Source organism: Somniosus microcephalus, unplaced genomic scaffold (genome assembly GCF_052327205.1).
Source record: "Somniosus microcephalus isolate GS21.2 unplaced genomic scaffold, FLI_Smic_1.0 scaffold460, whole genome shotgun sequence".
NCBI classification, from domain to species: Eukaryota; Metazoa; Chordata; class Chondrichthyes; order Squaliformes; family Somniosidae; genus Somniosus; species Somniosus microcephalus.
In genome coordinates this window covers 154,265-181,403 of record NW_028225647.1, presented here as the reverse complement: position 1 = coordinate 181,403, position 27,139 = coordinate 154,265, and the positions used below count along the sequence as shown (strand labels likewise).

General features: G+C 43.9%; 1 pseudogene; it reads right to left on the bottom strand.

Moving 5' to 3' along the window:
• LOC147081743 (dual oxidase 2-like) overlaps positions 1-27,139 on the bottom strand; it is a 102,262-nt pseudogene that overhangs the window by 50,368 nt on the left and 24,755 nt on the right.

Sequence of the window (27,139 nt, the reverse complement as noted above, 5' to 3'; positions counted from 1 at the left end):
GGTGACATCACAGACTGAAATTTCATCAGTCAAGGGTTCTTGACAGATGAAATATCAGTGTTTCACAGCTGTTTGAAGCTGTCAAACACTGACAGTCTGACTTCTAACCTGAGTCCTTCTACGCAGACTCAGTTAGAACTCTCACCGACACTGGAAGCTGAAGGCTGTCACTTTTGACAGATCGCAGCCATTCTGCTTTCTGTGCCGGTTAGATGATGGACTCCCGAAACCTAGAGGAAGGAAGGCTGAAAAGGTAAGTACCGGTAATTTAAACTTCTTTACACACTTTAGACACACCAAACACACTTACCTTTGCACTCATGCACCCATCACTCACCTGAACACCGACATCTCGATCCCTACAAGTCCTTCAACCCGACTCCTCTAACTTGGTGTGGTTTGGAGTCATCGGGAATCCCACAGTTCAAGCGTTAAAATAGGGATTAGGCTAAAAACTGTCTGTTAACTACCTGTTAACAGGCAGTTAATTGGCACTAATCCCTTCCCGCCTCGGGTAGGCGGGTCCCAGTGCGGGACGGGTACCCGCCTCCTTTGAAACTTACATGGAGGCGGGTTGGGGGCGGGATGGTGTTGGGACCCCCGAATTCGGGACTTTAACCTCCCATACGCCTCCAATCCTGACTCCACGGGTCAATGAAAATCGACCCCTTTGTGTTCTGTTTATATTTATTTAGTGCATATTTTGGTGAATTTTTGTTCTCCCCAACATGTGAGGATGACTTTGTGCTGGCACTCTTATTAGAGACTCTTATTACTAACCCTAACCCTAACCCTAACTCTTATTAGAGTGCCAGGTTTTATAATCAATTTTGGGGTGGCCTGGAGCTAAACCGGAGCTCCCCAACACCAGGAAAACAGGTCAAACTTTTTTTAACCCTTTTTCCAGGACAGCGTTTTCACCTCTTAGATCTGCCACCACAATATTGTCCTCTCGTTCCGCTATTTGAGAAGCCATCCCCAGAATCAGATTGTCTATGTCTTCTGGTCCATTGATGTTTGGATTCTAGAAGCACAAAAACCACAAGACTTGTAAGGAAATGGAGGGGTGAGAAAATATCTAATTCAATCAACCAATATAGATCGAGTGCCACAAATCAATATCCTTCAAGTAGATTAATAGAGTATTGTAGAAATGTACAGTTATTGTATTTTGATTAGCACATTTTCTCAACATGAGGACAGCTTGTATTTGCATATTCGAGTGCTAGCTTTCGTAACCAAATTCGTTAAATGGGCGAAGAAATGTGTTAAGACAGTGCACAAGGAATTTTATACTTTCATTACGGATACCGCGAATCACTGCACAAATCTAACCAGTTAAAGAATTCGCCATCAAAAAATACAAAGAAAGAAATAGGAAGAAAATGGCTTCCATAACTACAAGCCATTTTGCATCAACAAAAAGCATATTGCAGTACCTGACACATTGCACTATGGAATGGAAAAATATAGGATTACGCCCGCAAGTCTCCACATAGCTATATTTTCCACCCTGTATTAATTATAATAAGAAAACTGACACAAGTAGACAGGGGAACACGATTGATTAGAAAGTGCTACTGGATTTTACATTTACAATTTTTCACTGCTCTGAGCTGATCCTCCAATTATGGAGGAGAGGCCGTAATATTTGTTTGTTAAAGTCGTGATGAACTTGTTAGAATTTTGCAGGGGTGGGGGGGGGAAATAAAAAATGAGCTTTGAATTCATGATTAGAACTGGCATTATTTACACAAAGGAAGGACATGATGTTAAAGCATTATCAAAGCTCGCCCTTCCAAATGTAGTACGGTCTGTACTGACAAAGCAATACTGCAGATGATTCAGACGAATTTTATAATAATGTCATTACACAGCCAAACTACATTTTATTAAGCATGGAAAGCAGTTTCTACATCCGACACGTGGCAAAAGTTTGATTGTGGAAAATGCACTTAAGATTGCTGTCCCTCAACGTAAAGTGAACAGATGTTTCTGCGCAGGGCGCGAAAGCAAAAAAAATCAGCGTATGTCGGGGTATCCCCTCCCCGCCCCCCGCCTCCCGCTGCTCTCCGAAAACCGCTGCAGAGAGGCTGAGCCTGAAGCTTGGGAGCAGCTTCACTCCACGTAGTGTTGGGAAACCCAAGCAAAAAAAGTGTGAGGAAAAAATACAAAATGTCTGGGTTACTTACTGCAACTATATAGAGCCCCGGTGAGACCACACCTGGAGTATTGTGTATAGTTTTGGTCTCCTTACCTAAGGAATGATATACTTGCCATAGAGGGAGTGCAACGAAGGTTCACCAGACTGGTTCCTGGGATGGGGGGATTGTCCTATGAGGACAGATTGAGTAGACTAGGCCTATATTCTCTAGAGTTTAGAAGAATGAGAGGTGATCTCACTGAAACATACAAAATTATTACAGGGATTGACAGAGTAGATGCAGGGAGGATGGTTCCCCTGGCTGGGGAGTCTAGAATCAGGGGTCACAGTCTCAGAATAAGGGGTCAGCCATTTAGGACTGAGATGAGGAGAAATTTCTTCACTCAGAGGGTGGTGAATCTTTGGAATTCTCTACCCCAGAGGCCTGTGGAGGCTCAGTCGTTGAGTCTATTCAAGGTAGAGATTGATAGATTTTTGAACATTAAGGGAATCAAGGGATATGGGGATAGTGCAGGAAAGTGGAGTTGAGGTAGAAGATCAGCCATGATCTTATTGAATGGCGGAACAGGCTCGAATGGCCAAATGGCCGACTCCTGCTCCTATTTCTTATGTTCTTACAGGAAACTTTCTGGTATCCGGCACGGACGGGACCGACGTGGTGCCGGTTCATCAACAATTCCGGATAACCAAACGCTATAGTAAAAGATACGGAGCTCAGAGCTCCGTATAAAGCAACAAACCCCAGCTTCAAAACAATCGGCACAAGTTGCAAGCGTCTCTGTAGCTTAGCAACAGCTTCAGCTACACCCTTGCACAGCAACAAATGGAGTAAAAAAAGTAATAAAAGTAAAAAAAGTTACCTGAACCGACTCCTGAATTTTGCCGGTGGATAGAGCGTTCCGGTTATTTAGGGGCTGGTTGATCGAAAGTTTCCTGTACTTGGGCATTTTTTCCTAATTTGTTTTAATACCCTTTTCCAAAAATAATAACCGCCGAATCACAGTCAACCATGACTAACATAAAACAAAAAAACGCATCCATGGTTCTAGATAAGCACCAGCCTGTTTGCTTTTGGATTTTTAATATACATTTAAAACTAGCATTTTCCATATGATTTGCTCATTCAAACAAACACCACAATTTAAACGAAATCATTTTGGCGGATGTCACGTGATGGGATACATGAAAGCTGAGAGTTAAAGTCAGTAGTGCAATAGTTGGCATGTAATGAGTACAGTGATGTCTGTGGAGTGCTTTCGGTATATAATTTTTAAAAAACTTTTGTTTTCTTCTCAAGAGGCTGGCCAAATCCATCTCTACTTGCCCTGGTTACCAAGTGGCTCGCTAGGCCACTTCAGAGGACAATAAGAATCAACCACATCGGGCGGGACTGGAGCCACATGTAGGCCGGACTGGGTAAGGATGGCAGGTTCCCTTCCCTAATGCATTTAAGGGCTATGGGGATAGGGCAGGAAACATAAGAACATAAGAAATAGGAGCAGGAATAGACCACTTGGCCCCTCGAGCCTGCTCCGCCATTCAAAAAGATCATGGCTGATCTTGGGCTCAAAGCTACTTCCCAGCCCGCTCCCCATAACCCTTCACTCCCTTATCTTGCAAAAATCTGTCTATCTCCACCTTAAATGTATTTAATGACCCAGCCTCCACAGCTCTCTGGGGCAGAGAATTCCACAGATTCACGACCCTCTGAGAGAAGAAATTCCTCCTCATCTCAGTTCTAAAAGGGAGACCCTTTATTCTAAAACTGTGCCCCCGCGTTCTAGATTTCCCCACGAGGGGAAACATCCTCTCTGCATCTACCCTGTTGAGCCCCCTCAGTATCTTATATGTTTCAATAAGATCACCTCTCATTCTGCTAAATTCTAATGAGTATAGGCCCAGCCTGCTCAACCATTCCTCATAAGTCAATCCCCTCATTTCTGGAATCAACTTAGTGAATCGTCTCTGAACTGCCTCCAATGCAAGTATACCGAGGTGGAGTTGAGGTCGAAGATCAGGCTCAGGGGGCCGTGCGACCTACTCCAGCTCCTATTTCTTATGTTCCCTGAAGGACATTCGTGAACCAGTTGGGCTTTTACAACAATCGGCGGGTTTCATGGTAATTTTTTTTGCAGTGTCATTCCACAGATGCCCAGACTTATTAAACTCCATTTCACAATTAGTCGCGGTGCAATTCAAAGCCACACCCTCTCGCTTGCCAGTTCAGTACTGTAACCATTACACCACCATACCTTTCTATTCCAGAAGTTATTGCACACTCGAAGTGCTACGTCTGTTCTGTTATAAACATTCAGAACGTTTCGAAAATGGCATGTTTTGTTCCTGGAAGAGTCAAATAGGAGCAAGTGTTGGCATCACCCTCGATTTCAGAACAGTTTTTACATTTCACTTACATCTGCTATTTTAGTTCAAAAATAAATGGAACATAGGAATTTCTAGATGTAAAAAGACCAAGGTCCATTTAGTTCGCCTTCTACCATCCCAGTAGTCTCCTGGTCCAATGTTAATGAAGTTGTTGACTAATAACAGCAGTCAATCTCTATCAATTAATCTACAACAGACCCAGACATGAGCTACATCCAAAAGTGCTTCACAGATAATGGGGTCGATTTTCATTGACCCGTGGAGTTGGGATTGGAGGCGTGTGGGGGGCTAAAGTCCCGAATTTGGGGGTCCCGACACCATCCCGCCCCCAACCCGCCTCCATGTAAGTTTCAAAGGAGGCGGGTACCTGCCCCGCACTGGGACCCGCCTACCCGAGGCGGGAAGGGATTAGTGACAAGTAACTGCCTGTTTTAGCCTAATCCCTATTTTAAAGCTTGAAGTGCAGGATTCCCGACAGCTCCAAACCTCGCCAAGTTAGAGGAGTCGGGCTGTCGGGTTGAAGGACTTGGAGGGGTCGAGATGTCGGTGTTCAGGTGAGTGATGGGTGCATGAGTGCAAAGGTAAGTGTGTTTGGTGTGTCTAAAGAAGTTTAAATTACCTGTACTTACCTTTTCAGCCTTCCTTCCTCTATGTTTCGGGAGTCCGTTATCTAACTGGCACAGAAAGCAGAACGGCTGCGAACTGTCAAAAGTGACAGCCTTCAGCATTCTGTGCCGATGAGATTTCTAACTGAGTCTGTTTAGAAGGACTCAGGTTAGAAGTAAGACTGTCAGTGTTTGACAGCTTCAAACAGCTGTGAAACACTGATATTTCATCTGTCAAAATGTCTTGACAGATGAAATTTCAGTCTGTGATGTCACCTGTTGCTGGGTGGCCCTTAATTGGCCTGCTGAGCCCGCTGGGTGGGCTCAACAAAGTCAATCAAGTTAAAATTGCGTGGATTGGCCGCATCTTGATGGAGGCGGGACTACAACCCCGAAAGTTGTCCTGCCTCCTTCCCGACTTCTGAATGAAAGTCACCCCCAATGAATTACTTTTGAAGTATAGTTACTGTTACTTAGGCAAATACAGCCGCCAATTTGTGTACCACAAGATCGCACCAACACGATTGAAATGTGCGAGTCAGCAGAGAGTGCTGTGAGTTTGGGTAAGTGTAAGTGTGAGAGCTCTTTAATTGTTATTTCTCTTTAAATCATTCTTGATAAGATTACTTAAGCAGTTTAAGTAAAGGGGAAATGTTAAATATTTGGGATTCTGTTGGTTTAAGAAGAGTAAAACAAGGTTACACTGCAGTAGGAGTAAATTGGCACAGCAGGCAGTGGAAACCAGTTTTCTAACCAATCAGCAGGGGTGATTCATTTGGCTGTAAACAAACAAACAGTATAAAAAGACTAGTCCTAGTGCGAGCAAGCACTGAGTGCGAGTCATCAAAGAGTGCTGTGAGTTTGGGTAAGTGTGAGTTGCTCTTTTCAAACTTTAACTCTGTGGGTTGTAGTTAATAAGGCCTTTCTGGTGCAGAGTGACTGTTGGTAAACCATTTAACTGGTGTAACTAGAGGGATTGATTTAATTTAAATCCAATTAATTAAAGGGGATACTAGCATCTAAAATCGGGCAGAGGGTGTCCATAACTAACAATACAAAATTTAATTAATTACATAGAATGGAGCAGGTGATGTGTTACTGTTGCGAGATGTGGGAGCCGGTGAACCCCATTGAGGCTCACGGTGATTACGTCTGTGACAAGTGTCTGCTGCTACAGGAACTCCAGCTCCATGTTGATGAGCTGGAGTCTGAGCTTCAGACACTGCGACACATCAGGGAGGGGGAGAAGTACCTGGACTCTGTGTATCAGGAGTTGGTCACACCTATGAAGTTAATTAATTCAGATGTAGCCCATGGTCAGGGACAGGACGGTGTGACTACGAGTGAGGCAGGTACGGGGATCCAGGAGGTAGAGCTAGAGGAGCCGCAGCGCTTGCTCTTGTCCAACAGGTTCGAGGTCCTTACTCCCTGTGGGGACAGGAGCAGGGACTGCAGGGAGGATGAGCAACCTGGCCACAGCACCGTGGAACAGGGGGCCATTCAAGACGGGGGAGTAAATAGAAATGTTGTAGTGGTAGGGGATAGTATTATTAGGGGGATAGATAGAGTTCTCTGCAGCCGAGAGCGAGAGTCCCGAAGGCTGTGTTGCCTACCCGGTGCCAGGGTTAAGGACATCTCCTCTGGGCTGGAAAGAAACTTGCAGTGGGAGAGGGTGGATCCAGTGGTCGTGGTCCATGTTGGTACAAACGACGTAGATAGGACTAGGAAGCCGGTTCTGCTAAAGGAGTATGAGCAGCTAGGGGTCAAATTAAAAAACAGAACCTCAAGGGTAATAATCTCTGGATTATTACCTGAGCCACGAGTGAATTTGGCTGGGACAAATAAAATTAGAGAGTTAAATGCGTGGCTCAAAGACTGGTGTGGGAAAAATGGGTTTTGCTTCCTGGGACACTGGCACCAGCACTGGGGCAGGAGGGAGCTGTTCCGTTGGGATGGGCTTCACTTGGCCAGTGCTGGGACTAGAGTCCTGGCGGATCATATAGCTAGGGCTGTAGAGACGGCTTTAAACTAACTAGTGGGGGGGAGGTTCCTAGAGAGCAAATAATAAAAATGACAACAGAGAAGGTCATAGACTTAGGTAGCAGTGGGGAAATTAAAAACCAGAGCATGTCAGGAAGGGGCAGAAGGTATGGAGTAAAAGGTAAAGTAATAAAAAGGGCAAAAGCAGGAACTAAGTGTCACAAAACATATTTGAAAGTTCTCTATCTGAATGCACGTAGCATTCGTAACAAAATAGACGAGTTAATGGCACAAATAACTACATATGGGTATGATCTTGTGGCCATTACAGAAACATGGCTGCAGGGTGACAATGCCTGGGAATTAAACATACCAGGTTATTTAACGATCAGGAAGGACAGGCAGGAAGGAAGGGGAGATGGGGTGGCTATGTTAATAAAGGAAGGAATCACTGTAATACAGAGAAATGATATTGGGTCAAAAGATCAGGATAATGAAACAGTTTGGGTGGAGGTAAGGAATAATAAGGGGAAAAAAACACTAGTGGGCGTAGTCTATAGGCCTCCGAACAGTTGCAACTCTGTTGGACGGAGTATCAATCAGGAAATAGTTGAGGCTTGTAATAAGGGAACATCTATAATTATGGAGGATTTTAACTATCATATTAATTGGACAAATCAAATTGGGCAGGGCTGCCTTGAGGAGGAGTTCATTGAGTGTATTAGGGATGGGTTTCTTGAGCAGTATGTAACTGAACTGACCAGGGGGCAAGCAACCTTAAATCTGGTCCTGTGTAACGAGACAGGATTAATTAAAAATGTCCTAGTAAAGGATCCCCTTGGAATGAGTGACCATAACATGGTTGAATTCCATATTCAATTAGAGGGTGAGTAGGTTGGATCTCAAACAAGCGTGCTAAGCTTGAATAAAGGAGACTATGAAGGTATGAAAGTGGAATTTAGTAGAGTGGATTGGGAAAATAGATTAAAGGGTAAGACGATACATGATCAGTGGTGTACATTTAAGGAGTTATTTTACAACTTCCAAAAAATATATATTCCACTGAGAAGAAAAGGGTGTAAAAGAAAAGACAGCCATCCATGGCTAAGTAAAGAAATTAAGGATAGTATTTGACTAAAAACAAGGGCATAAAAGGTAGCCAAATCTAGTGGGAGGATAGAGGATTGGGAAAACTTTAAAAGACAGCAAAAAATAACAAAAAGATTGATTAAGAAAGGGAAGATAGATTATGAAAGTAAATTAGCAAAAAATATAAAAACAGATAGTAAGAGTTTTTATAGTTATATAAAAAGAAAAAGGGTGGCTAAAGTAAATGTTGGTCCCTTAGAGGATGAGACCGGGAAATTAATGGTGGGAATTATGGAGATGGCAAAAACACTGAATGAATATTTTGTATCAGTCTTTACAGTAGAGGACACTAAGAATATCCCAACACTGGACAAACAGGGGGCTTTAGCGGGGGAGGAGCTAAACATGATCAAAATCACTAAGGAAGTGGTACTCGGTAAAATAATGGGACTCAAGGCGGATAGATCACCTGGACCTGATGGCTTACATCCTAGGGTCTTGAGGGAAGTGGCGGTAGGGATTGTGGATGCATTGGTAATAATTTTCCAAAACTCCCTGGACTCAGCAAAGGTCCCGGCAGACTGGAAAACTGCTAATGTAACACCCTTATTTAAAAAGGGCAGTAGACAGAAGGCTGGAAACTATAGACCGGTTAGTCTAACATCTGCGGTAGGTAAAATTTTGGAGTTCATTATTAAGGAGACAGTAACAGGACATTTGGATAATCATAATTTAATAGGACAAAGTCAGCATGGTTTTATGAAGGGGAAGTCATGTTTGACAAATTTGCTGGAGTTCTTTGAGGCTAAAGAGTTGGTGTAGGGGGGAGGGTTTTACTTTCCTGGATCACTGGGCCTGCTTCTGGGAAAGGTGGGACTTGTACAAGTCGGACGGGTTGCACCTGAACCAGAGCGGGACAAATATCCTTGCGGGGAGGTTTGCTAGCACTGTTGGGGGGGGTTTAAACTAACTTGGCAGGGGGATGGGATACAGAGGGGAGCTGAAATAGGGGGGGATGTGCTGCCAATTATAGAGAAAAAAACAAGTCAGCTTGGTAGACAGGGCAAATATATAAGGGCAAGGCTGGATGGCATCTATTTTAATGCAAGGAGTCTTGCGAATAAGGTGGATGAACTGAAGGTGTTGATAAACACATGGGAGTATGATATTGTTGCTATCACGGAGACATGGTTGAGGGAAGGGCAAGACTGGCAGCTCAATATTCCGGGGTACAGAATCTTCAGGCGAGACAGAGGGGGAGGTATAAGAGGAGGGGGTGTCGCAATATTAATTAAGGAGTCAATTACTGCAGTAAGGAGGGATGATATATTAGCAGGGTCCTCTAATGAGGCCATATGGGTGGAGCTTAAAAACAAAAAGGGGGCAAGCACTTTGCTGGGAGTGTACTATAGGCCTCCAAACAGTCAGGGGGAGATAGAGGAACAGATATGTAGGCAAATCTCAGAGAAATGTGCAAATAATAGGGTAATAATAATGGGGGATTTCAACTTCCCCAATATTAACTGGGATAGTCAGAGTGTGAAAGGCTCAGAGGGTGTAGAATTCTTAAAGTGCATCCAGGAGAGCTTTTTGAGCCAGCATGTAGAAAGTCCTACAAGAGAGGGGGCGGTACTGGACCTAATTCTAGGGAATGTGGCCGGCCAAGTGGAAAAAGTGCTAGTAGGTGAGCACTTTGGTGATAGTGACCATAATATGGTAAGATTTAAGGTGGCCATGGAAAAGGACAGGGATGGGCCGGAAATAAAGGTTCTAAATTGGGGGAAGGCCGATTTTAATAGGATAAGGCAGGATCTGGCCAAAATGGACTGGGATCAGCTACTTGTAGGAAAATCCGCATCGGAGAAATGGGAGGCTTTCAGAAGGGAGATTGAGATCATACAATGGCAACATGTTCCCGTAAAGGTCAAGGGTGGTTCCAAAAACCACAGGGAACCTTGGATGTCAGGGGATATACGAGAATGGATTAGGAAAAAAAGGAGGGCTTTTGGTAGATACAAAAGGCTAAAGACGGAGGAAGCCCTAGAGGAGTACAAAAAGTGCAGGGGGATACTTAAAAAAGAAATTAGGAGATCAAGGAGGGGCCATGAAATAACACTGGCAAGCAAAATAAAGGAAAATCCGAAGATGTTTTATAAGTATATTAAGGGTAAGAGGATAACTAGGGAAAAAATAGGGCCCATTAGGGACAAAAGTGGCAATCTGTGTGTGGAGCCGGAAGATGTAGGAGGGGTTCTGAATGAATTTTTTGCGTCTGTTTTCACTATGGAGAAGGACGATGTAGACATAGAAATAGGGCGGGGGGACTGTGATATGCTCGAACATATTAACATCGAGCGGGGGGAGGTATTGGCGGTTTTAGCTGGCCTAAAAATGGATAAATCCCCAGGCCCGGATGAAATGTATCCCAGGCTGCTGTGTGAGGCAAAGGAGGAGATTGCGGGGGCTCTAACACATATATTCAGGACCTCTCTGGCCACAGGGGATGTGCCAGAGGACTGGAGAACCGCTAATGTAGTACCATTATTCAAGAAGGGTAGTAGGGAAAAACCGGGGAACTACAGGCCAGTGAGCCTAACATCAGTGGTAGGAAAATTATTGGAAAAAATCCTGAGGGACAAAATTTGTCTCCACTTGGAGAGGCAAGGATTAATCAGGGATAGTCAACATGGCTTTGTCAAGGGAAGATCATGTCTGACTAATTTGATTGAATTTTTTGAGGGGGTGACTAGGTGTGTGGATGAGGGTAACGCAGTGGATGTGGTATACATGGATTTCAGTAAGGCCTTCGATAAAGTCCCGCACAGGAGACTGGTCAAGAAGGTAAGAGCCCATGGAATCCAGGGTGCCTTGGCACATTGGATACAAAACTGGCTTAGTGGCAGAAGGCAGAGGGTGATGGTCGAAGGTTGTTTTTGTGACTGGAAGCCTGTGGCCAGTGGGGTACCACAGGGATCGGTGCTGGGTCCCTTGCTGTTTGTGGTCTACATTAATGACTTGGATATGAATGTAAAGGGTATGATCAGTAAGTTCGCGGATGATACAAAAATTGGTAGGGTGGTAAATAGCGAGGAGGGTAGCCTCAGTCTGCAGGACGATATAGATGGGTTGGTCAGATGGGCGGAACAGTGGCAAATGGAATTTAACACGGAAAAGTGCGAGGTGATGCACTTTGGGGGGACTAACAAGGCAAAGGAATACACAATGAATGGAAAGACCCTAGGCAAGACGGAGGGTCAGAGGGATCTGGGTGTGCAAGTACACAGATCCCTGAAGGCGGCGGAACAGGTGGATAAGGTGGTAAAAAAGGCATATGGGATACTTGCCTTCATTAGCCGAGGCATTGAATATAAGAGCAAGGAGGTTATGATGGAGCTGTATAAAACACTGGTTAGGCCACAGCTGGAATATTGTGTGCAGTTCTGGTCGCCACACTACAGGAAGGATGTGATCGCGTTAGAGAGGGTGCAGAGGAGGTTCACCAGGATGTTACCAGGGCTGGAGCGCTTCAGCTATGAAGAGAGACTGGGCAGGTTGGGTTTGTTTTCCTTGGAGCTGAGGAGGCTGAGGGGGGACATGATTGAGGTGTACAAAATTATGAGGGGCATAGATAGGATGGATGCTGAGGAGCTTTTTCCCTTAGTAGAGGGGTCAATAACTAGGGGGCATAGATTCAAGGTAAAGGGCGGGAGGTTTAGAGGGGATTTGAGAAAGAACTTTTTCACCCAGAGGGTGGTTGGAGTCTGGAATTCACTGCCTGAAAGGGTTGTGGAGGCAGAAACCCTCACAACATTTAAGAAGCATTTGGATGTGCACTTGAAATGCCATAGCATACAAGGCTACGGGCCAAGTGCTGGAATATGGGATTAGATTAGACAGGGCTTGATGGCCGGCGCGGACACGATGGGCCGAAGGGCCTCTATCCGTGCTGTATTACTCTATGACTCTATGACTCTAAGTAACATATAGGGTGGATAAAGGGGAACCAGTGGACGTAGTGTATTTAGACTTCCAAAAGGCATTTGACAAGGTGCCACACAAAAGATTATTGCCTAAGATAAAAAAATCACAGGATTGGGGGTAATATTCTGGCATGGATAGAGGATTGGCTATCTAACAGAAGGCAGAGAGTTGGGATAAATGGTTCATTCTCAGACTGGCAACCAGTAACTAGTGGTGTTCCGTAGGGGTCAGTGCTGGGTCCCCAACTCTTTACAATCTATATTAACGATTTGGAGGAGGGGACCGAGTGTAACATATCAAAGTTTGCAGATGATACTAAGATGGGAGGGAAAGTAGTGAGTGAGGAGGACATAAACAACCTGCAAGGGGACATAGACAGGCTAAGTAAGTGGGCAGAGATTTGGCAGATGGAGTACAATACTGGAAAGTGTGAGGTTATGCACTTTGGCAGGAAAAATCGTAGAGCAAGTTATTATCTTAATGGCAAGAAACTGGAAAGTACTGAAGTACAAAGGGATCTGGGGGTCCTGGTGCACGAAACTCAAAAGGTTAGTATGCAGGTGCAGCAAGTGATTAAGAAGGCCAATGGAATGTTGGCTTTCATTGCTAGGGGGATAGAATATAAAAATAGGGAGGTATTGCTTCAGTTGTACAAGGTATTGGTGAGACCGCACCTGGAATACTGCATACAGTTTTGGTGTCCATACTTAAGAAAAGACATACTTGCTCTCGAGTCAGTACAAAGAAGGTTCACTCGGTTAATCCCGGGGATGTGGGGATGGACATATGAGGAGAGGTTGAGTAGACTGGGACTCTACTCATTGGAGTTCAGAAGAATGAGAGGCGATCTTATTGAAACATATAAGATTGTGAAGTGGTTGGATCGGGTGGATGCGGGGAGGATGTTCCCGATGATGGGTGAAACTAGAACTAGGGGGCATAGTCTTAGAATAAGGGGCTGCTCTTTCAAAACTGAGATAAGGAGGAACTACTTCACTCAGAGGGTGGTAGGTCCATGGAATATGCTGCCCCAAAAAGCTGTAGAAGCTACATCATTACATAAATTTAAAACAGAAATAGATGGTTTCCTAGAAGTAAAGGGAATTAAGGGTTACGGGGAGCGGGCAGGAATTTGGACATGAGTCTAGGTTCGGATCGGTCATGGCCCTGTGGGTAGCGGAGCGGGCCCAGGGGCCGTGTAGCCTGATCCTGCTCCTATTTCGTGTGTCTAATTCTGTTAGATTCAGGAGATGGTTCTGTGATAGTAGATTGGCGGTTAGGATCAGATCAGCCATGATCTTATTGAATGGCGGAGCAGGCTCGCGGGGCCGATTTGCCTACTCCTGCTCCTATTTCTTATGTTCTTATGTTCTTATGTTGGTTGAGGGACGAATGTTGATCAAGCCACTGGGAGAACTGAAAAAGGCACCATGGGATCTTTTACATCCACCAACAGGCAGACAGAGCCTCGGTTTAACATCTCGTCTAAAAGATGGCACTTTCGACAACGCAGATCTCTGCAGGACCGCGCTGAAATGGCAGCCGATATTTACATGCTTATGTCCTGGAGTGGAGTTTGAGCCCGCAACCTTCTGACTCGGAAGTGAGAGCGTGATCGACTGAGCCAGGCTAACATGAGACTGACTGGACTTTTTTGTATCATTAAACTGATACCTGAAGCACAGGCCAACCTTTCTGGGTAAGTTAAATTAAAGATTCCTGCAGTACAGCAGAAGTGGATCAAAACACACTGGGTCACCCATACAAATACAGGGAAAATTTACATCAATATAATCTTTATCTCGACTACCTCATGTAGATGCCCGCTGGAACCATGGAGTTGATAATTCTAATAGCTGCAGCCTGAAATTCAGGTGAGATACTTGTTTCTTGTAGCCTGAAAAACAGATAGCAAAGCAGAATTGCTCAGCATTACTCTCTGGAAATGCATGTGATTTGTTTGATTTAATTTGGCACCATTTACAGGAGTTTCTGGACAACCATAAACCATACTGACCTCCATATTTTGTCACATTTTGTCCAATGAAGGCAGGTAGCCACTCATAAAATAGGATGCGCTGCAAAGATAAGGAAACAAAGCTATCTTAAATATAATCCTATGTCCACGATACAGTTTGTTCATTACGAACGTGCGAGCAATGACGGACAGGTAAAGACCCTCTGGTCCGTCCAACCTGTCTCACACAATCGCAACCCCTTGTTTATCACAACATATACACTCTCCACCCCACCCGAAACCATGTGATCTCCTGAGAGAGGCAAAAAAAAATCAGATAAAAAAAACACACGCCAATTTGGGAAAAACGAATTCTGGGAAATTCCTCTCCCGCCCATCTAGGTGATGGAAACTAGTCCAGGAGATCACTCTGGCCCCGAATCCCCTGCAGGAGCTACCTTCTGTAAGAGGTGATCTCCGCCCCAGCCAGAAACAGGTCCAGCTCTTGCTTGAAGGAGTTCAGCGAATCAGCGTCCACTGCACGAGATGGCAGCCTGTTCCAGAGGTCACAGAAATCACAGAAATCACAGAAAACCCCACAGTGCAGATAGAGGCCATTTCGGCCCATCGAGCCTGCACCGACACATATCCCACCCGATCCCCGTAACCCCACGTATTTAATCCTCCTAACACTAAGGGTCAATTTATCATAGCCAGTCATCCTAACCCGCACATCTTTGGACTGTGGGAGGAAATCGGAGCACCCGGAGGAAACCCACGCAAACACGGGGAGAATGTGCAAACTCCACACAGACAGTCACCCGAGGCCGGATTCGAACCCGGCTCCCTGGCGCTGTGAGGCAACAGTGCTAACCACTATGCCACCGTGCTCCCCGCGATTCTCTGGGAGAAGAACCACCTCCTGATATCAAACCTAGATCTAGCCTTATACAACTTAAAATTGTGACCCCTGGTCCTCCCTAACCTATATAATTGAAACAAACTGTTAGCTGGAACACAACCTATTCCCTTTATTTACTTATAAACCTCAATCAGATCACCTCTAAGTCTACGCTGCTCTGAAGTGTAGAGTCCCAACAAAGAGATGCTGTTATCATTTGGGCTTACTCCAAACCCTCTTTATGGGCGTCTGACCCTAAAGATACACCCTTATGCGTGGCATGAATGGGAGTGGAGTGCCATAAGATTGTTTCTCTCCTCGGATGCTTTGCACTAGAGTTTGAACAGGCCAAACACCATGCACGCCTGTCCACTCCAAAAGGGTGAACACTCCACACCATCACATCTTAACTGTCAGGCTAAAACTAGTAGTCAGATTTATTTATACGATTTTAAATTACACAGAAGCAAAAGAGATAGATCAGATAATCAGAAATATCAATCTTAACTTACAATCTACATTAAATTGTCTGGGAAATAGTAAAATCTCTGAAGTCTTAAAATCTGTTAATTAAAATTAAGAGGGTTTAAAGTAAGCTCAAATTATAACAGCACCTCTTTCATCAATGAACAATGATTATGTTTGAAGAACATGATGCGGACAGGCCACAGGGAAATCAAATTCACTGTCAGCATGTGGAAATAAAGGTTTAAGCAGGGTAAGGCCTGCTTTTACCAGCATAAGATTTTGAAAAATAGAAAAATAAGATTTTATCACTCACTTATAAATTAAAAACCCTGTCCAATAAGGTAATTAAGCCCCGTTAAAACATATTAAAAAAATGTTTTAAAAAATAAATTTTTGTTTAACATATTTAGTTAAATGCCATTTTAATTAATTTTATATATGTAATGGTTTATAATTATTCATTTCAGTGTGTTGGTGCATTTTTGCAGTCCTCCCCATTCCTACTTTTGACAGTTCTGTACGTATGGAACTGTCAAAAGTATGAAGGGGGATTGCCTGCTTCCATTGGTTGGGCCAGCCCACGTGATCCCAGGGGCGCTTGCGAACCGCATGCGCCCCTGGGATACGTGGGCCTCCGCGCATTTAGAAAAGGAGAGACCCAGGAGCGGAAGCCTCAGTATCTACGGAACCAGCAGGTAGTTTCGTAGAATTTTTTCTGACCGGAGATTCAGGGCCATTATTCTGATGCAATTAATGTGGGACTGACTGGGCTAGAGAGTCCGCCCCAGAAATGCATATATCCTCAGCAATATTTGCATATTGCTTTAACCCAGGCGCCAAGGCAAGAGAATTATTTTCAGAAAGCGGCTAACAGTTTCATTTTAAAATTTCATAGCAAGCTTCATATTATATTAACAGATCAAACATTTCATATGCAAAAGATATAATATGGAGATTTTATGCATGGAAGCAAGATGGAGCTCTACTTCCACCACAGGTGGACCAGCATCTCACTCTGGCAATAATGGAACCTGCTTTTAAATTTGAATAAAATATAATTTGGAAACCAACAGTGAATCTAAATTAAGAAAGGGGGAAGAGAAAAATCGGGGAAATATGGGCCAGTTAGCCTAATATCAGTAGTGGGCAAAATGCTAGAATCTATTATTAGGGACGTGGTAATAGGGCACTTAGAAAATTGTAATATGATTAGGCAGAGTCAACATGCTTTTATGAAAGGGAAATCGTGTTTGACAAATCTGTGAGAGTTTATTGAAGATGTAACTAGTAGGATGGATAAGGGGGAACACCAGTGGATGTGGTGTATTTGGATTTTCAAAAAGCATTCGATAAGGTGCCACACAAGAGGTTATTACACAAAATGAGGACTCATGGGATTGTGGGTAATATATTAGCATGGATTGAGGATTGGTTAATGGACAGAAAACAGAGAGTAGGAATAAACGGGACTTTTTCGAGTTGGCAGGCTGTAACTAGTGGGGTACCGCAAGGATCAGTGCTTGGGCCTCAGCTATTCACAACCTAGTGACTGAGTGTAACGTATCCAAGTTTGCTGATGATACAAAGTTAGGTGGGAAAGTAAGCGGTGAGGAGGACGCAAAGAGGCTTCAGAGAGATATAGACAGGTTGACTGAGTGGGCAAGAACATGGCAAATGGAATACAATGTGGGGAAGTGTGAAGTTATCCACATTGGTAGGAAAAACAAATAAGCAGACTATTTTTTGAATGGTGAGAAACTGGGAAATGTTTGCATTCAGAGGGACCTGGGTGTCCTTGTACATGAATCACAGAAAGCTAACATGCAATTAGGAAACCAATGGTATGTTAGCTTTTGTTACAAAGGGATTAGAGTATAAGAGTAAAGAAGTTTTACTACAATTATACAGGGCATTGGTGAGGCCACACCTGGAATACTGTGTACAGTTCTGGTCTCTTTACCAAAGGAAAGACATACTTGCCTTAGAGGGAGTGCAACAAAGGTTCACTAGACTGCTTCCTGGGATGAGAGGGTTGCCCTATGAGGAGAGATTAAGTAGACTAGGCCTATATTCTCTAGAGTTTAGAAGAATGAGAGGTGATCTAATTGAAACATATAAAATTCTTAAGGGGCTTGACAGGGTTAATGCTGCGAAAATGTTTCCCCTGGCTGGGAAGTCTAGAATCAGAGGTCACAGTCTCAGAATAAGGGGTCGGCCATTTAGGACTGAGATGAGGAGACATTTCTTCACTCAAAAGGTTGTGAGCCTTTGGAATTCTCTACCCCAGAGAACTGTGGCTGCTCAGTCGTTGAGTATATTCAAGACAGAGGTCGATAAACTTTTGGAAACAAAAGGAATTAAGGGATATGGGAACAAGGTGGGAGGGTGGAGTTGAGGCAGAAGATCAGCCATGATCTTATTGAATGGCGGAGCAGGCTTGAAGGGCCGAATGGCCCACTCCTGCTCCTATTTCTTATGTTCTTATGTTCTAAAGAAGTCTAAATTGTGCAGGGCTGAGCTGAACTAATTTATGCTAAAGTCACAATAAAGGTACCAGTGAGATTTGTGTATTTTCCAGTTTCCATACAATTAAAGTTTTTTAAACTTCTTTTCTAACAAAATGAAACCCATTTATAATTGGCAAAGCTTCACAGAAGTAGGAATATTGGGACCGTGATTATCCATACTCCCATTGCGATTGAATCAAGGGATAGTGATCAATTTGGCAAATAACGCAAATGACCTTTATATCTAACTGAGCACTGAGCGGAATGCAAATATCCCAGAGTCCCTTGTGATCTCTGCTGTTATTCATAACATCACCCATTTGTAAATGACTGCACTTTACATATTAATTAACACTTGGTTTAAAAAGTTACAATTGTAAAAAAAAAACTTCTAAAAGGTTTTAAAAGTTAGTGTGCCATTTCCAAATGCTTTTGAAAACCGGCTGGTTTCATCACAGTTGTCCTGTGGCTGCTTTTAGCCGCTGTATCAGCACATTCCTTTTCCAAGCTTCAGTAGCTCCACCATCAATATCAGCTTTCTCATCGTGAAGCTTTTAGAAAACAATGCTGGATTCAGTCGATCTCATTTCTGATTCTACCCATTGCAGATGTCAGGTCAATTTGTTTTCCATCTGAGCAATGCGCCATTGAGCAGTAACCATGAGACATTGCGTGCTTTGTCCAACAGAGCAGAATATTTTTGGACATCGGGATCTTTCCAAACTCTTACTGCCTGACCTCTCACTGCTAAGCTAGTCCCTCAACAATTAGACCTTGTTCCTCAGAAGGCTTGACTGAGGAAGCTTGGACTGCGAATTTCCATCTCTCTGACTCATCTTAGGCATCGATCCCAGGTCCTGCAGAATCAGCACTGTCCTGCAAAGGAGCAACACATAAACCATAGACTCTAGAATAGTACAGCACAGAAGCAGGCCATTCGGCCCACCGAGTCTGTGCCGGCTCTTTCGAAGAGCAATCCAGTTAGTCCCACTCCCCGGCTCTTTCCCCGTATCCCTGTGATTTTTTTCTCCTTCGAGTATGTATCCAATTTTGAAAGCTACTATTAAATCTGCATCCACCACCATATCAGGCAGTGCATTCCAAATCCTAACTCTTCGGTGCACAAAAAAGTTTCCCTCATGTCGCCTCTGGTTCTTTTGTCAATCACTTTAAATCTGTTGCCCTCTGGTTATCGACCCTTCAGCCATTGGAAACAGTTTCTCTTTATTTACTCTATCTAAACCCTTCATGATTTTAAACACCTCTATCAAATCCCCTCTTAGCCTTCTCTGCTCTAAGGAGAACAATCCCAGTTTCTCCAGTCTCTCCACATAACTGCAATCTCTCAGCCCTGGAACCATTCTGGTAAATCTCTTCTGCACCCTGTCCAAAGCCTTTACGTCCTTCCTAAAGTGTGGTGCCCAGAATTGGACACAATGATCCAGCTGGGACCAAACTATTGTTTTATAGAAGGCGGATGAGTAAACACCTCTTCAAAGCCTCAATTATAACCCCACTTTGAACATTTCAACGGTGCTTACAAATGCATGCACAAGCCATCACCTGTAAAACGATCCGCCTACGAACTTAAAAGGTAGCCCTGTGTAACAGATTAGTACAATTGACTTGTACTGATCACAACCAGCAGTTTAGAAACTCTAGCCTGCAGTGCAATGTGATTTTGGAAATTACAATTTGAGCAGATCAACAGGGTTCACTCAGCCTTCCATCCTTCTAAGGTGGATAAAATGAGTACCATGTCTAGGATACGGGGTGAAACAGGAGTCAATGAATTCGGGTTAATGGGTGTTGCTCAGACTGGAACTGTTGTACTCTAAGGGTTCAAGCAAAGCCATTCCAGACCAAAATCTGGTGCTCAATGAATGAGTTGTCGAACCTTAAATATGAAAAGGTAGATTGAATATATGTTTAAGACAGATACTTTTGGTCTTACAGGATAGCAATGTAGTCTAGAATGTGTAGGTAATAAAATGCTATGGATCCTTGACATTAACCAAAAACTCCATGGGGTCGATTTTGTGGAACCTGTCGGGAAGAAGGCGGGACTTCCCCTTTCGGGTTTCTGACCCGCCTACTTCGACGTCCGGCCAATCCGCGCGATTTTCCCTTGATTGACCTTGTTGAGCCCGCCCAGTGGGCTCAGCAGGCCAATTAAGGGCCACCCGGTAACAGGTGACGTTACAGACTGAAATTTCATCTGTCAAGATTTCTGACAGATGAAATATCAGTGTCTCACAGCTGTTTGAAGCTGTGAAACACTGACAGTCTGATTTCTAAGCTGAGTCCTTCTACGCAGACTCAGTTAGAAATCTCAGCAGCACTAAAAGCTGCAGGCTGTCACTTTTGACAGATCGCAGCCGTTCAGCTTTAAGTTCCGGCTGACTGATGCGCTCCCGACGCCGAGAGGAGGAAAGGCTGTGAAGGTAAGTAAAGGTAAGTAAAAGTTCTTTACACACTTTAGACACACCAAACACAATTACCTTTACACTCATGCACCCATCACTCACCTGAGCGCCGACATCGCGACCCCTCCAACTCATCCAACCCGACGGCCAGCCGCCCCAACCTGGCGTGGTTTGGAGCCGTCGGCAAACCCACACGAAACCCCTCAAAATAGGGATTAGGCTAAAAACTGCCTGTTAACTACCTGTTAACAGGCAGTTAATTGGCACTAATCCCTTCCCGCCTGGTTTCGGCGGGTCCCAATGCGGGGTGGCTACCCACCGCCCCTGAAACTTACGTGGGGCGGGGTTTTGGGCGGGATGGTAGCGGGACCCCCAAAGTCGGGATTTTCCCCCCCTACACGCCTGAAACCCCGCCTGACGGCTCCCCGAAAATCTAGCCCCATATGAACTATTGTAAGAATGGTTGTCAATGGGAAGTAATATCTTTGTAATGGTGACATTGTTGTGAATGGCTTAGTAATAGTTGTGTTATAAACACTGATGCTGGAGCCTTACTGATGGTCAATGATCTCAGTAAACAATGAAGTGGACGGCTTGTTAAGTGCCAGGCAATGACTATCTCCCAACAAGCGAGAGTCTAACCACTGCCCCTTGACATTCAACGGCATTACCATTGCCAAATCCCCCACCATCAACATTCTGGGGGGTCACCATTGACCAGAAACTTAACTGGACCAGCCACATAAATACTGTGGCAACAAGAGCAAGTCAGGGGCTAGGTATTCTGTGGCGAGTGCCTCACCTCCTGACTCCCCAAAGTCTTTCCACCATCTACAAGGCACAAGTAAGAAGTGTGATGGAATACTCTCCACTTGCCTGGATGAGTGCAGCTCCAACAACACTCAAGAAGCTCGACACCATCCAGGACAAAGCAGCCCGCTTGATTGGCACCCCACCCACCACCTTAAACTATCTCTCCCTCCACCACCGGCGCACCGTGGCTGCAGTGTGTACCGTCTACAAGATGCACTGCAGCAACTCGCCAAGGCTTCTTCGGCAGCACCTCCCAAACCCACGACCTCTTCCACCTAGAAGGACAAGGGCAGCAGGCGCATGGGAACACCACCACCTCCAAGTTCCCCTCCGAGTCACACACCATCCTGACTTAGAAGTATATCGGCCGATCCTTCATCGTCGCTGGGTCAAAATCCTGGAACTCCCTCCCTAACAGCACTGTGGGAGCACCTTCACCACACGGACTGCAGCGGTTCAAGAAGGAGGCTCACCACCACCTTCTCAAGGGCAGTTAGGGATGAGCAATAAATGCTGGCCTTGCCCACAAAAAACGAAGCAAAAAAAGAATGTTCTTAATCTATCCCAATAAAATGAACCACAAACATACAATATGAACAACTCTTCCATGGTTTAAAGTTACCTGGAAGGTGGCAATCACTTGTTTCCTGGCACTCTGGAATAAATCTTCGTCCTTCCACGAGCGATTCTGAGCTTTGAGCTGGGCAGCCAAGTAATTGTGGTATCGGAACCAGATGATGCTTTCTGCTCTGAGGAAGGGACTCTCATTTGCTCTTGCATTCCCAAAATCTGTCAGTGAGAAACAAAAATGCAAAAGGTGATCATGAAAATTTGGAAAAAATTATTGCTAACCTTTTTTCCCCTCATCATCATTCCATCTCTTTCACTCTCTCAAACCTTATCCAGATTTTATGACGAAGTACCTAATATTAGGGCACGAGATGGTTGATTCTGCAATTGGATTCCCCTAGTGTGGAGAAGGACTTGTAGGGAGTGCTGGTCGGGGAATCCTGGACCTGCAGTGCCCGAGGTTCTGTCTCCCCCCGTCCCCCTACACCCACCGCACCCCACCCCCCCACCCCCATCACCAATCCCACTGCCGCTCCACAGTCTTCCACCCTGACACACTGGGATTCTCTTCCTAAACCTTTCCACCTTGCCACATCTCTCACCATGTTCATAAACCTCCTCAAGACTTATCTCTTTTGCCCTGCTCTGACTTTCCCCTACCACCTACTCAGTTTCCTACTCAGACGGAAGCTCACCATAAACTCGAGGAACAGCACTTCATCTTCCGATTAGGCACTTTACAGCCTTCCGGACTCAATATCGAGTTCAATAATTTCAGATCATAACCTCAGCCCCCATTACATTTTTACTTATATTTTTTATCCACACCTTTGTTTTGGCCTTTCCCACCCCCCCCCCCCCTTTCTTTTTTTTTTTCTCTCTCCCACATGGCAGCTGTCTCCCATTCTGCCAGCGCATTTCACACCTAATCTAGAGCCGTCTTTTGTCTCCACTAGTCCTATCACCATCTCGTCTCGTTTTGAATACCTCTTAATGTCTCTTCACTTCTCTTTTGTTCTCTCCCAGCCTGGCCTCTTAATCTATTTCACTTCCTGTGCTTCTTTAGTCTTGACAAAGGGTTCACCTGAAACGTTGACTCTATTTTCTCTCCACGGATGTTGCCCGGCCTGCTGAGTTTTTCCAGCATTTTCTGTTGTTACTCAGTTTTCTTCCCTGCCTCTCTTTTGTGAAGTGCTTTGGGGCATTTTGCTGTGTTTAGACGACAAGAATTTGTCAACAGCGTTTCTTTGGTCCAACCTCGTCAAGGTTTGTCTCATACATAGATACATAGATACATAGAAGATAGGAGCAGGAGTAGGCCATTCGGCCCTTCGTGCCTGCTCCGCCATTTAATGAGATCATGGCTGATCCTTTAATTCAGTATCCCGTCCCCGCCTTCTCTCCGTAACCCTTAACCCCTTTTGCCCGTAGAAATATATCTAATTCCCTCTTAAATATATTTAATGAGCTGGCATACACTGCCCTCTGTGGCAATGAGTTCCACAGGTTCACCACTCTCTGAGTGAAGAAATTCCCCCTCATCTCTGTCCTAAATGGTTTAGCCCTTATCCTTAAATTATGTCCTCTAGTTCTGTTCTCACCCGCCAAGGGAAACATTCCTTCTGCATCCGGCCTCATTGTTAATTACATTTCTGGACATGACCATGTCAAATTTCAGCTTGAAACCTGACTTCAAAGGTACATTGCATGGATAAAGACAGGGATTTACTGTAGTTTTGCAACTTACCTCAATTCTGAAATTGAATTGGAAGAACTCGATTCATAGGAACAGGAGTAGGCCATTCAGCCCCTCCAGCCTGCGCTGCCATTCAATTAGATCATGGCTGATCTGCACCTTAACAGCATTTACTCACCTTCGTTCTATATCCCTCAATACTCTTACCTAACAAAAATCTATCAATCTCAGTTTTGAAATTTTTGCTTGACTCCTAGCCTCAACAGCATTTTGGGGGAGAGAGTTCCAGATTTCCACTACCCTTTGTGTGAAAAAGTGCTTCCTGACATCACCCCTGAACAGTCTAGTTCTAATTTTAAGGTTATCCCCACAACCAATCCCCCCCCCCGCCTTGCTCTGGGCTCCCCCATCAGAGGCAATAGTTTCTCTCTATCTACCCTATCATATCCTTTTATCATCACCTCTTAATCGTCTATACTTGAGGGAATACAAACATCGTCTATGCAACCTGTCCTCGTAATTTAACTCTTTAAGCCCTGGTATCATTCTGTGACATCAGACTTGATGTACACACCTTGGAATTCATGTCAAGTGATACTGGGACTGCATGAAGTAGATGAGGAAAAATTCAGCAAGAATTTGCCCATTAAAAAAAAATATTGTTTTCAAAAGACATTGAGAACTTTGGAATAAGGCATTACAAAGGATAATTAGCCCATTGGAGACATTGTTCATATTTTTCATTTGCGCTCATTAGTATCTGCCATATTCTATACTGCTTCCTTTTTTCCAAGCAATTGCAAACAGGTAGTTTTATTGTTTTAGTCAATATTTGACATTCCACTAATTGATAGAGAGTATCTACTGTTTGTGCAGATTATAGGAAATTAGGTAATGGCCTGGATATTGCTCTCAGCGGCGAAGGAACGGCTGTCGCCATTCACCTCACACACAGTTGACAAGAGACTTTCACGGGCTTGTCAGTGGAGATTTCTACTATTCCGACATCTGATCCTGTACGGTGCCCTCTACAGGGGATCTTGGCATCGGTGAGCAGGAAAAAGCAGCAGCGAGGCTCTTCAATCAATCAAGACAGAAGAATCCTCACAGAAACGCAGACTGCAAACCAAAAAGTAAAAAAAAACAGAAAATATAAATGACATTTAAATCATTGTACAGGAAGCAAAATAAAAATTGGGACATACAGATGGGATTAAAGGAGAGAGATAAAATCAGAAAAACTAAAAAAACAATTATTTTTTTAAAAATCTGCAATTTTCTTCTGAGGGAATGAGACTCCACACTTGTAAAATTAATTTTTAAGGGCCGGAGAGGTTGTTCAGATGTAATTATCGCTTATTATGCCATTAAAAACTCACTTACTCCTGAATGCACTAGCCCTAACTTTTCAGCCGTTTTTAGTGCGAGACTAATGGGTAATTACCCTGTTCATGCCATTACAGTGATTTCAGTCCCGAGTTCATCAGTGAGGACTACAACAGCGCACCTTGTGGAGGAGCAGGGCATCTCTGGCATCAACATCTGGATAACTGCGCATGTGCGGATGCCAGAAGTTGTTGTCAGGTATACCTTGTAATAACGGTGAGCGTTACTGTACTTTAAAAGGCCAAATAGTATCATCCAGTAAATTCCTGTATTCAGCATTCACTGTGACTATCATTACCTTGTACTCCATTTGGTTTTAAGGGGAAAGAATTTTTAGATTTTGTTGATTTTGTGCATTTCTTACTGGATGTGTCTCACATATACTATTTTGCAGAAATGTCTATCTTTTATGACTGAGAAAGTTATTGAGAAATCTTTGTGAAGGACCATAAGAACATAAGAAATAGGAGCAGGAGTCGGCCATTTGGCCCTTCGAGCCTGCTCTGCCATTTAATAAGATCATGGCTGATCTTCTACCTCATCTCCACTTTCCTGAACTGTCCCCATATCCCTTGATTCCTTTACTATTCAAAAATCTACCAAGGCCCATAGAGGCAATATGAAGGTTCAAGAGAATAGGAGAGATGGTGAGGTGAATCAAGAAGATAACATCAAACTGCAGTTTTGAAAACTAAGAGAGGTAACAGTCCCATGTTATGAGGCCTTGAGAAAGAATGAGTTAAAGTAGGAGATAGTGCAATGAATCTTGATTTCAACACTGAGCATTCAGGGAGGAGCAAGAGCCCACTGTATTTACAGCTTAGGAGGAACAGGAGAGGAACATTAAGTAGAGGAATGACAGTATCAGTAGCGGTACTAATAAAATAAGAACTAGAAAAATTGTATTGGAAAGAGATATAAATGACCTATTATCTATGGAACTGTTATTCTTACACTTTCTCAGTGAAATGGATGTACTTTGATGATTTCAATAAATAATTCCTCTTGGGCTGCACTTGATGTGTTTTCAAAGAAATCCCCAACTAGTGTGTTTGGTTTTTAAAAAGTACTTGCGGAGCTTTTTTGTGAATAGCAGCACAAATGTTACAAAGATTGAGAGAAAAATGACAGGTGTCATTATATACATCCAGATTGGAAGTCCCAACAGGCTGGCTTTCTATCTGTGCATTAAGTTCTATTGCATTGAGAAAATAAGCTCACGGGCAATGCTAAATAAGTTATTCTAATGTAACAATTTGCTCCCCTTGCTGCAAAAAATATATAAAACATTATCAGAAATCAGTCAGAATTCCTAAGAGATGTGATTGCAGTTCCAGCCACATTGAGGAGTTGAACTATTTACCATAAAGTCCCTCAAGTCCATGTTCCCTGGTTGCAGGATCTGCCATTTTCCACAAAGGAACCATTCCAGCACTTTGCCTAGGCATCATTTTGTTTGAACCATAAGCCAAAAGCCCATCAGAAAATTTACACAGGGCAGCAATCCAGGAATGGGATGCCCCATAGATAGAGCTTCCATCAATCCATGCAGTGGCCTGGTTTATCTAGAATAAATCAGTGACAAGATAGATGTAAGTTATCACACAATATCTTTTCTCCAGCAATTTTCTGTAATCAATTTTTGTGTTCATAGAAGTCTTCTGTACCCAATAACAAGATAAAGTTTTCCATCATACAACACAACTTGGTTGCAATTTGCAACAATCACCTTTGAATCAATTCTCTGATGAGACTTAACCTTAACCACGGAACTTCTACTGCCTATGATTATTATTACTGCAGTGGAGCCAGAGGCTCAAACCAGGCACTAAATGCCACACACACCATCATCCCAAACTACACTATCTTTCAGATGAAGTGCTCAACCAAAGCCCTATCTGCCTGCTCAGGTGGATGCAAAAGATTTCATGGTAGGACTTGAAGAAAAGTAGGGAGGTCTCCCAATGACCAAGCTTCCTCCCCTAAACACCACCACCAAAAATAGATTCCTCTGAAGAACAGACATTCCGCTTAAGGGACTGAACAGAAAAAGCCTGCACTTTTAGTTCAGAATTTAGTCTATGTAGTGTCAGCTGTGGCCCAGTTGGTAACACCCTCGCCTCTGAGTCAGAAGGTTGTGGATTCACAGTCCCACTCCAGGGACTTGAGCACATAAAGACTAGGCTGACACTCCAGTGCAGTGCTTGGGGA